At 39.6% G+C, this 8,905-nt stretch overlaps 1 long non-coding RNA gene across 1 annotated transcript in view; it reads right to left on the reverse strand.

The window, feature by feature from the left end:
• Nucleotides 1–3,456, reverse strand: part of LOC121925759 — a 32,314-nt gene extending 28,858 nt beyond the window's left edge. The window contains exons 1-2 of the long non-coding RNA XR_006102949.1: nt 3,400–3,456; nt 2,044–2,206 (exon numbers count right to left, since the gene is read on the reverse strand). This is a non-coding gene — a long non-coding RNA (uncharacterized LOC121925759). The remainder of the gene's footprint in view (nt 1–2,043; nt 2,207–3,399) is intronic.
• Between the last annotated feature and the right edge of the window lie 5,449 nt (nt 3,457–8,905).

An 8,905-nucleotide genomic window follows, 5' to 3' on the forward strand; every position in this document is an offset into this window, starting at 1 on the left:
TTTTTAAATTGTATACTGTTGCACTAAGGTGCATTTTGTAAGCCGCCCTGATCTATTTGGAAGGGCGGGGTATAAATAAAATTTTATTATTATTATTATTATTGCAAGGAATGGCACATTAAGTGGCACCTGAGGCATCAAAAGGACTGTGTGCCAGGGATCGCTTGCTATAGCTTTGTTTTGTGTTCATTTCCTAGGCAAGTCACATTCTCTCTGCTTCAGAGGATGTCAGTGGCAAACCACCTCTGAAAACATTGCCAAGAAAACCCTGTGATAGGGTCACCATAAGTCAGAGATGACCTGAAGGCACACATAAACAACAAATACTAATGTATAAGGTTGGAAATTTAGTCAAAAAAGTGACCCCAAATAACTGAGTCAATGTACATACAGTATTGTACTTTAACTCGTATAAAAAAGGAACCATCCCCTAATGAAAGGCAAGAGTAGAATCCGTCCTGGAAGCACTGGCCCTCCCTTACTCTCTCATCCATCCTGCCTTTAGTTTGAGCAACAACAGTTGTGCCTGCCAGAATTTTGTAAGTTCTTTGGCATTGTTTTCCTTTGCTTCATCTTTTAGATCCTTTCTTACATTCACCTAGATTTTATCCTTGACTTATCCATGGGTTGTATCAAAATCCATAAATTTGGCCCCAAAACCCTCCCTCGACTTATACATGAGGTCGACTTATAGTTGAGTGTATGTGGTAGTAAGAGATCCCAAGGATGCTCTCTGTCTTTCTAAATTCAAAATTGATAGACAACAAGGTTCTTAAAAATACGCCAACAACCTGTGTAGAGTCTACTCCCACGTATGCAGACTAAAGGCAACCCACGATTGCTGCCTGTGATATTGGAGGCAGTAGGCAGAGACTTTAATGGGAGTTATTCTGATAAGGAACTTAAATGATGACAGTGGAGAGGGAAAATGTGTCACAAGAATCATTCCTCTTAGCTATCGCAGGGAAGACAGTGGGATGGCAACAAATGCGTTGAATGGATTGATTCACACAAGTGTGGGGTGCCTTCTGCTTGTGAATATCTCATTGAATAATATTTATCTCAGCACAAGATGTATCTTCTGCTTGCTAGTGATATTGTCTAGTAAACTGTGTAGTGGGCAAAATATGCCGACTCCAGTTGCCCCAATACAGACATCAGGGCCAACCTTGATAAGAGCAAACCAGGAAGAGAACCGGAGACTTTCCATCAAAACACATAGAGGACTCCTCATAGCCAAGTAACAGTTTGGCTTTTTGCTGCCCTCATGTGTGATTTGAGTCACCAAGTTTATGGAGGTTGAGACAGAAGAGCACTTCGACGAAACACTAGCTTCCCAAGAACTTGTTCCCAGGCAGGACAAGTTCCTCAAGCTTCTTTTTAAAGACTCAGAAACAGGGTTCTGATATTGCAAACTGCAGAAAGTGCAGCCTACAGGTTTCTTTCTGTTTCTGAAATCAGATGTCTTGCTAAAAAAATTAAAGTGCACTGCTTGTTCATCATATTGGACTTCCTTTGGTCCTCTCATGTGTTGTATTTATTAAAATCTGGAACTGTGCAGTGGCAGATGGGGACATTTCTATAGGAGGGAGTCACAAGGTAAATACCAAGGCTTGGAGCAGAGGAAATCTTACTGATGTCAGAGAGGAAGGAATAAATTGTGTATGTAATGTATTAGGCATCCTGTTCCCAGCTCCATTTCTAAATCTAAGAATGGCCATCAGTACCTATGTGTAAGAGCATTCATTCATTCATTCATTCATTCATTCATTCATTCATTCCCTGCCCATTTCCCAATGCCAGGTTTCAAGGTTGCTCACAGTTTTTCTTAAAGTTTTAGAGACATAAGTAAGAACACATAAAAAGTTGTTAAAATACAATTAAACAACCTGTAAATTTAAAACCCTTTGAAACCAAGCCATTAAAAACCAATTTTTAAAATATAAAATCTTGACATGACACCATGAAAAGAGCACATCATTAAAAGCCCTTGTAGTTACTAGTTCCCAGATGTCTGTCGAAATAAAAAAAGTTTTCACTTACCAGTTGAAGGACAGCAAGGAGGGAACCATTCTGGCCTTTCTAAGGAGGGAGTTTCCAAAACCTAGGAGCAGCCATCAAGAAGACCTCTTGGTTCATTCTTCCCACCAAACTTGTGGGTCTGAGAAAAAGGTCTCTCCTGAAGATGTTAGGGATGGACAGGCTCCTAGAGGGACATAAGGACAAACAATGATTAAAGTAAACAGTGACTATTGGCCTTCAGAATTTGCTCATGAAATGCACAAGATGCAAAAGAAATAGATAATAATAACCAGTGTTTGTTCCTTTCAGCAAGCTTCCCTCAGTTACCATGCTCTGGCAAGTAAGATGACTCCAAACCTAGTATGACAGCCTTACCATGAGCTAACATTCAGCTCAGAGTAGGCTTGTTTTTATTATGTCTCAGAGGTATTCTGGGCTGAGATCATCCCCAGGGACAGTAGTGGAGAGTCATCGGACATACCTCCAGTACTGAACTTATGCTTGCCTAACCAAAAATGGAGAGATGCTACCTTGGAAAAGTTATGGCAGCTTCCTGTTGCATGAGAACACTATAAGCATCCATGAGTTGTAAAGGCAGAGCACTTCTCGTCAGTGTAAGTGTTAGGTTGATTTGTAATTGGTTGACCAACCGAACCAAAGGATGCTCAGCAATGGCTCCTCTTCTTCTTGAAGAGAAGTGACCAGTGGCATGCCACAGGGTTCTGTCCTGGGCCAGTGCTATTCAACATCTTTATCAATGGCTTGGATGAAAGAACAGAAGGCGTGCTAACCAAAGATGCAGATGACACCAAATTAGAAGGAGAAGCTAATACCACAGAGGAGCGGATCAAAATTCAAAACAACCTTAATAGATTAGAAAGCTGGGCCAGAACTAGAGAAATGGATTTCAGCAGGGAGAAATGTAAGGCACTGCACTTAGGCAGGAAAAAAAAGAGAAATGCATAGCTCTAGGATGGTTGACAAGTGGCTTAACAAGATGACATGTGAAAGGGACCTAGGAGTCCTAGTAGACCACAAGTTGAACATGAGTTAACAGTATGATGCGGCAGCTGAAAAGGCCAATAAAATTCCAGGCTGTGTAAATAGAGGTTTTGTGTCTAGACCAGCGATGGCGAACCTATGGCACGCATGCCAGAGGTGGCACTCAGAGCCCTCTCTGTGGGCACATGTGCCGTCGCCCCAGCACAGAGTTTGTCAGAGTTTATTACTAGAAATCCAGAGAGACATGGCACGTTGCAATAAATAAGTGGGTTTTGGGTTGCAGTTTGGGCACTCGGCCTCAAAAAGGTTCACCATCACTGGTCTAGACTGAGGGAAGTAATAGTGCCAGTTTATTCTGCTTAGGTCAGGACTCACCTGGCATGCTGTGTCCAGTTCTGGGCACCACGGTTAAAAAAGGAGGTTGAGAAGCTGGAGTGTGTCCAGAGCAGGGCAACCAAAATGGTGAAGGGTCTGGAAACCATGCCTTATGAGGAGAGACTTAGATAGCTGGGTATGTTTAGCCTGGCAAAGAGACAGTTAAGAGGAGACATGATAGTCCTGTTTACGTATTTGAAGGGGTGTCACACTGAGGATTGAGCAAGCATTTGGTATTTCTACAGACAGGAAAAAAATTGCTAGGCAAATAAGTTCAATCAAAATTTGTTGACCTTGGTGTACATATAATTGTTCACAAACCTTGCAAAGAAGCACAACAATGGGTTCTTTTGCAACCAAAGTAAAAAAAAAAAAAAACAACTGCCATATATAGGGCCATCTGATGTATTCATCTGCCCCAGACTTTCTACTTTGACTGGAAGCAGCTTTCTGCTTTTAAACTAGAAATGGCATAGGTTGAATTTGTGAAGTGCATGTTCTCTACCACTGCTCTGAGTGCCTCTATTCTCAAGATCTGGCCAGAATAGGCTGAGAAGAAACCAGAACCCACTTACAGGAAAAAAATTGTAAGAGAGGCCTTCTGCAAGGCATACATTGTCAAGGCTCAATTAATAAGTGCTGTAGTAAACTGTTACTGATAGTTTCTTTTTTCCGGTGCAGAAAGAAATTAAGAGGATGAATAGAGGACTGTGAGAGTGTCCTCTTTTTCTTAAATCCTGAGGAATTAAAGGAAGGAGACAGGTTGTTAAGCAGTGTGTGTGTTGTGTGCCTTGAAGTCCTTTCCGTCTTATGGCAACCCTAAGGTGAACCTATCATGGGGTTTTCTTGGCAAGATTTGTTCAGAGTCGGTTTGCCATTGCCTTCCTCTGAGGCTGAGAGTGTGTGACTTACCCAAGATCACCCAGTGGGTTTCATGGCCAAGGGGGAATTGAACCCTGGTCTCCAGAGTCGTTGTCCACCACTCAAAGCACTCTGCCACACTGCCTCTGCAGTCACCAAATCAATCAATCAATCAATCAATCAATCAATCACTTTGTAAAGTCAAAGGCTTTCGTGGCCCGCATCCATAGTTTTTTGTGGGTTTTTCAGGCTATGTGGCCATGCTCTAGAAGAGTCAAGGATAAACTCTTCTAGAACATGGCCACATAGCCGAAAAACCCATAAAACACAATCAACCACTTTGTTTACATCCTGCCTTTTTCCCAAGCCAGAAAAAAAGTAAGGCAGCTTAGAGAATAAAGATCCAAATGAAACTGCATACAGTATTACTTAAAAAAAATTACAAAGAGTTAAGATTAAAATAATGTTAAGCCATCTATAGAATTAAAACCAAACATTAATTTAAAAGGGTAGATTAAAAACTGTACAACGCTAAAGCAGAATACCCTTTATATAAAACAATCAGTTCCTGAACACTGTTGAAACAGAAAGGTTTTCATTAGATGATGAAAGAACAACATGAAGGGAGCAAATCAAATGATCAGAAAAATCTTTCAAAAATGAAAGCTATAGCAGACACAGTAGAGAGGACCTAACCTTCCCTTCACTGCTTGAACCAGCTATAGCAGATACAAATTTGACATTAGACAGAACACCCTTTTACTTTCTCTTGTATACGTGGACAGTACCATTTACTTTTGGGAATGAGGAACAGTTCTTTATTGTAAATGTATTAATTTTTATTTGAAATTTGTTTTAAATCCTCTTTGACTTGTGATGGGCTCCTACAGTGGCTTACTGCATCCTGATTTGTTGCTGTTAACTACAATCAAGTCGAATTTGACTTATGGTGACTCTGGTCCAAAACATACTGCAGAAATAATCCCGTTTGAGACTGCTTTACTGTTCTGGCTCAATGCTGGGGAATTCTGGGAACTGTACATTTGTGAGACATTTAGCCTTCTGTCAGAGAGTGGTCATTTTCAAAGTGGAAGCCACTTCCATCCTATGAGAACATGTATTAAGTCACCTTTTTGGACACACATAGAATCGGACCTAACTACAAAGCATTAAATATCCTGTCTCTTTTTGGATTTTGTATAGTCGCATTAGTATGTTATAGTCAAATTAGTAAATTATTTATCCTATAATAACGAGAGCCGGTGTGGTGTAATAGTTTGAGTGTTGGATTGCATCTCTGGAGATTAGGGTTCGATTTCCTGCTTGGCCATGAAGCCTACGTGGTGAACCTGGGCAAGTCTCTCTCAGCCTCAGAGGAAGGCAGTGGCAAACTTCCTCTGAACAAATCTTGCCAAGAAAACCATCTGATAGGTCTGCCTTAGGGTTGCCATAAATTGGAAATGACTTGAAGGCACACAACATCAATGACAACAGCAAAATGTTTCAGTATCTATTCTTGATAGAAGAATGCCCAAAACTGTTGGAAAATTATTTTTCCTCATGTTGACAATGCTGCAAGGGGCAAGATATATTACAAAGGGCCTTGGTATGCAAGGTACCCTTCCAAATGACTCACCCAGTACACTGAATAATGACATTTTGTAATACGTTCTAGTAAATTAGCTTAACTTGCTTAGCCTAAAATGTTTCTGTGGGCTGATTAGTGTTTCTCACTCCAATTACTTCTACACTGTTGCCATAGTTGTTTGAACAGGCTTCTTAAATCATTTTCTAATGTCTAGATTTTTAATCCAAAATTGATAATGTTGTGATTTCCTGCATACAGATCCTTCCTACATCTCTTCTAATAGAGCACACAAATGAGTGCACAGTTTAGTCTCCATAGTTTAGAGAGGTCAGTTCAGTAGGTTACTATCAGAGCATGTCTTTAATGTATCCCTTTGCACAATTTAATGTTTGTAGAAAGCTGAGGGATAAGCAAGACAGATGCTTCCAGTGGTGCATCATCTAATCTGTGCATAATCCAATGTGTTTTGCTAGACTCTTTCAGGCAAGTGGCTGTGAGGATTGCTACTACATTTGAGGGAGTTACATCAGGCTTGAGTTTTAATCAGCAGGTTTTATTTCCAGCATCCTCTGTGCCCCAAAGTGTCCCAACAACCAAGGGAAAGGTATTCCTTTGATCTAACATTTCTTATTCATTAACAATAAAGACTGTTATCAAAACATTTGAAATGTGGTGCTGCATGAGAGTACTGTAAATACCATGGATTGCCAGAAAGACACATGAGTGGGTCCTAGAGCAAACCAAGCCTCATTTCTATCTAAAAGTCAAAATGATTAAACTGAAGTTATCATACATGAGAAAACATGACTTATTGCAAAAGACAATGATGCTGGGAAAAGCAAAGGCAGTAGGATAGAGGAAGATCACACAAAGTGCCCTCCATATCCATGGATTCAACCATCCACAGATTCAAAATATTCACAAAATACACAAATTCTAAAAAGCAAAGCTTGATTTGCCATTTTATATAAGGAACACCATTTTACTATATACCTGTGTATTTATTGGGACTTGAGCATCCATGGATTTTGGTATCCATGGGAGGTCCTGGAACCAAATCCCAGGAGATGCCAAAGGCCCACTGCGTTACAGATGGATGGATCTATGTTGACAACTTGGGTTGGAACTCTTGGAGAGCTTGGTTTTAGGAGCTACATGAATCAAAGTTGACTTGATGGCAAAGAATGACAATGACAACCAGATTTTTGCATGTCTAGAGTTAGAAAATAGGGAGACTGGCTGACAAAGGATTTAAGAATTAATGTTCTGCTATCGAGCTGCATCACCCCAGTTTCAACAATAGCTCTATGCTACACAATTCAGAAGATTTGTTGTACTAAACTAAGCAGGAATATGCCTGCAGTTGTAGCTTCCTTCAATGTAGCTGTAGTATGACTGCTTTCATTGCTGCCAGAGGCATGACTTCTGACCCTTTGCAGCTGAAGAATTTATTTATTCCTATCCTGCTTGAAAGAACATTATTGTTCTTGGTGCAGTGCTGACATGCTATTCTGATAGTAGAGCGACAGCAGTGAGTATTTGCGACTCAGCCAGACAAATTTGTCCTAGTGTAATCTGGGGTGTTGTCACTTGGTACTTACAGAAATCTTGAAAAGTATATGAACAGTAAATGTTGAGCATGTCAGGTGTCCCAAGTACTCTATGAACATATAAAGCTGCCTTATTCTAATCCACTGCAGAAACATGGACCTCCAGATTCAAAACTGAATCAAACTGTGCCAAACTGTGAATTTGCATCTTTAGGATGAGTGTGACCCCATCTAACACAGGCTGAATCCTTATTCCTTTCAACTGAACAGGAGCACCTCTGTCTTACCTGTCTTAAGTTTCAATTTGTTTGCACTTATCCAGTCCATTATGGATGCAGACACCAGTTTAGAATCAAGACAGCCTCCTTGGACTGTGGAGTAGAGCTTATGTGGTAAAATTCAAAGATATAGCCATGTTAGTCTGTAGGACGAGTATGTAGAGAGATCTTGTAGAACCTTTAAGACTAACTTAAAGAAAAAAGTTGGCAGCATGAGTTTTTGTAGACTCAAGTTTACTTCAGTACAGCAAATGCATCTGAGGAACTAGACTTTAGTTTACAAAAGCTCATGCTGCCAACTTCTTTCTTTCAGTCTCAAAGGTGCTAAAAGATCACTCTATGTACTAGACTAGAGCTTACAGTATATTTTTAGGAGTTGGAGATGCTGTAGTGTTTTACTCTAATGAAGTTATGTAGCTATCCCTTTTGAATTTATTTGTTTTGGCATGGGCACTTAATTCAAAAATCTCTCTGTCTGTGTTTCTTTGCCTGTTTAGAGAAAAATATAATTAATATAATATAATATATAAGACACAAAAATAGATCAAGACAGTTTACAGCTGTTTAAACAAATGGAAAGCTTTATGAAGAAATTATTTTTATTGGGGATACTTCTAAAGCCAACATCACATGCTAGCTCAAGAAAAGAATTTGGCTTGATTTGCACATCTGTTAAAAGTGAGTTCATAACTTTAATTTGGATTACTGTGTATATTAATTGTTTTAATTTCTCCCTCTCCATATACAACTTGATAAAATACATATGTAAAATATATGTCTAAGGTCTCATATACTTCATAGGCATGTAATCACTTGAAAGACATGAATTACAACTTTGAAACTTGTGTAAAATGTGTTGGCATCCTTTCATTGTTAAAAGGGAATTTTATGAAATTGGAACAATATCTGCAGCAGAATGAAGCACTGGATGGTTTTCTCTGTCACACATCACTGCTTGCTTCATGAGCCTTAAAAACATGTGGTAGTGGGAAATTTAATGGATGCATTTTCACCTGTCAGCACACATTTTACCAGATATATAAAGGCATATGTTTGCCTTGCAATGGCCTATGCTGGCTAGAGTAGTTAGTAATAAGTTGATCTTATATCCCTAGCAGGCAAAACCCAATAAATAAACAAACAAACAAAATTTAGATCCGGTGTGACTGTTTCAATTCCAATCATCCCCAAGAGAGAGCGTCTGATAAAAAGCTGGTTATAACTTAGCA

This window comes from Sceloporus undulatus, chromosome 3 (assembly GCF_019175285.1).
Source record: "Sceloporus undulatus isolate JIND9_A2432 ecotype Alabama chromosome 3, SceUnd_v1.1, whole genome shotgun sequence".
NCBI lineage: Eukaryota > Metazoa > Chordata > Lepidosauria > Squamata > Phrynosomatidae > Sceloporus > Sceloporus undulatus.